Raw genomic sequence first — 3,261 nt, forward strand, 5'->3', positions numbered from 1 at the left:
TGGGAAACTGGGTAGAGTACATGGAACTCTCCGTACTATTTTTACACCTTCCTATGAATCTACAATTGTATAAAAATTAAAGTTAAGAAAAAAAAAAAAGTCGGGAATTCCCTGGCAGTCTCATGGTTTGGACTTGGCACTTTAACTGCCATGGCCCAGGGTTCAATCCTTGGTAGGGAACTAAGATCCTGCAAGCCACATGGTATGGCAAAAAAAAAAAAAAAAGAGAGAGAGAGAAAAAGTTAAAAAGCAGTCGCCTATCTATATAACAAAGTTAGAAAGCAATTTTTTTAAAGAGACAATTTAGGGGCTTCCCTGGTGGCTCAGTGGTGAAGAATCACCTGCCAATGCAGGAGACATGGGTTTGATCCCTGGTCCAGGAGAATCCCACATGCCTTGGAGCAACTAAGCCTGTGCGCCACAACTATTGAGCCTGTGCTCTAGAGCCCAGAAACTGCAACTACTGAACCCATGTATCCCAGAGCCCAGGCCCCACAAGAGAAGCCACTACAGTGAGAAGCCCCCACACTGCAACAGAGCAGCCCCTGTTCACCACAAGTAGAGAAAAGCCAGCACAACGAAGACCCAGCACAGCCAAAAATAGACCACTTAAATAAATAATAAAAATCATTAGTTACCTAGGAATTGTTCAGTCACTAAACAGTGTCCGACTCTTTGCTTCCCCACGGACTGCAGCACATCAGACTCCCCTGTCCTCCCAGAGTTTGGTCAGATTCATGTCTATTGAGTCAGTGATGCTATCTGACCATCTCAACCTCTGCTGCCCTTCTCCTTTTACCTTCAATCTTTACCAGCATCAGGGTCTTTTCCAAGAGTACCTGGAGCTGACTGTGGCTCAGATCATGAGCTCCTTATAACCTACAAAATAAATCTTTTTAAAAGATATTCATGAGTGGCATGTAAAAAATTATAAACTTCATTGAAATGTAAGTGGAGCAATATCATGTTCATTGATAGCAAGATTCAATATTGTAAAGATGTCAATTTCTTTAAAAATGACCTAAAGATTAAATGAATTTCCAATTAAGATCTCAAATAGGTTTACAGAACTTTTACTGGTTGCTTCTAAAATGTAATAGCATGACTTACCATAAAGCCACAGAAATGAACATGGTACACTGCGCTGATACAAAACCACCAATAAAACAGAATGGAGAGCCCAGAAGCAGATCCATGCACACTTGGAAATTTGATAAGACAGAGATGCCATTTAGGTCACTGGAGAAAGAATGGACTTTTCAATAAAGAGTGCTAAGTATCCACAAGGAAAAAAGGAATCAGTGATAGATAAAATAATTAGATATGAGTACATATTTTAGAAACATTTCAAAGAAAATAGAGAATTGTCTGTGACCTCAGGGTTAGGAGAGAGCTATTAAACAAGACACAAAAAGTGTTAACCATAAAATGACAAATTCGACCATCTTAAAAAAACTTTATTAAAAGAAACTATGAGGAAGGTGAAATGAGAGCCACAAAATGAAAAAATATTTGCAATATATCACTCACAAAAATCTGCTACCCACAATGTATTTTTAAATTTATTTTAAAAAGTAAAATAAAAAAACAGATAATAATCAGGAAAATAAAATTAAAATTGCAATGAAAAATTGGTAAAAATACATATTTAGATTGGTAAAAATTAAATTTGTGAAGTACTGACAAGAATGAAGATTCTTATGGGAAGTTTGGGAGATTCTCAAATAGAATTTCTCCATTTTTTTTTTAATGAACCCTGGCTCTGAGTCTTTTTTTTTTTTTTTTTTTTTAGTTGTATTGGATCTTCATTGCTGCACAGGCTTTTCTCTCATTTTGGTGAGCAGTGGGGCTACTCTTTAGTTGCAGGCTTCTCATTGCAGTAGCTTCTCTTGTTTTTTTTTTTTATTTAATAAAGTTTTATTTTTCAAAATCTACAGTTGGTGGGACCTGTTCATGCATCTTCACCAGCAGCTGGGACATTTCCACCCTTGGTGTGTCTGATGTAAATCACTTGAGCTCTGTGTTTTGAAACCAGTTTAATAAGTCCTTTACTAAGGAGTTCCTGAAGGGCTGCCCTGGCCAGGGAACCACGAATCTTCAGACTCTCAGAGACAACAGCTGGAGTTATAAGTTTAGAGTTGGGAACTTCTTTACAGAGTCTGTCATGTTGCTTGTCAAACAAGACTAGTATTGAGCTTGTCCTGAACTTTGCCTTTGGACCACTTCTTTTTGGCCCCAGATTTGTTCACTGGATCTTTGTCTTTCTTGGTCGACTTTCTGGCATCTTTCTTCTTCTTGTCACCCTTGGGCGGCACAGCGAAGCCCGGAGAGCAGCTGCAACAACTGCCGCCTCACTACGATGCCGGACAAAAAGGCTGCGGTGGCTTCTCTCATTGCAGAGCACGGGCTCTGGGCACACGGGCTCAGTAGTTGATGCTCCCAGGCTCCAGAGCACAGACAGGCTCAACTGCGGCACATGGGCTTAGCTGCTCCTCGCCACGTGGGATCTTTCCAGATCAGGGATTGAACCCATGTCTCCTGCACTGGCAGGCGGATTCACCACTGAGCCACCAGGGGAGCCTATTAAATGGAATTTCTTTTGTTTCCTTCATGGATGTAAATTGGTATAAATATTGTGGAAAATGATTCGGCACCATCCTGAAAACTAAACATTCACATACAGAATAACATACAATTAACACTCCTAGATTTAACCTTAAAATTCTTGGAAATATCCATCAAGAAATGTGTGTAAGAATGTTCAAAGCATCAATGTTTTTAACAGCAAAATAAATAGGAAGAAAAACAACCCAAATATCCATCTGCAGGAAAGTAACTCTTCTTCTCAATGGGGAGGTTTCACCTCAAATACCACTTCATTAGGCCTTCTCCAAGCTCTATTTAAATTTAAAACACACATTCTCTTATAGTAGCTACCCCCTTGCTTTCACATCAAATCACAACTCTCAGTTACCATCTAAAGTCAGTGCATTTTTTTTAAAGGTCATCTTCCCACACTGGACAGTAAACTTCACGAAAAGAACATGTATTTCTTCTTACTCTGTATGTCTAGGCCTTTGCACACAGTAACACCAAAAATAAAAAGGAAGGTGAAAGAGAAATAAAAAAAAGACGGGGATAAGTGAGGTGGTAGAAGAGTTCATTGAAAACTTACCTACCAAAACGGAAACAGACTCGCAGACATAGAGAACTGACTTGTGGTTGTTAAGGAGAGGGGGAAGGGGGAAGGATGGGTTGGGG

General features: G+C 39.5%; 1 pseudogene; it reads right to left on the reverse strand.

Moving 5' to 3' along the window:
- Window positions 1–1,892: 1,892 nt before the first annotated feature.
- Window positions 1,893–3,008, reverse strand: LOC109575657 (small ribosomal subunit protein eS25-like; annotated as a pseudogene).
- Between the last annotated feature and the right edge of the window lie 253 nt (window positions 3,009–3,261).

Source organism: Bos indicus, chromosome 21, assembly GCF_029378745.1.
Source record: "Bos indicus isolate NIAB-ARS_2022 breed Sahiwal x Tharparkar chromosome 21, NIAB-ARS_B.indTharparkar_mat_pri_1.0, whole genome shotgun sequence".
NCBI lineage: Eukaryota > Metazoa > Chordata > Mammalia > Artiodactyla > Bovidae > Bos > Bos indicus.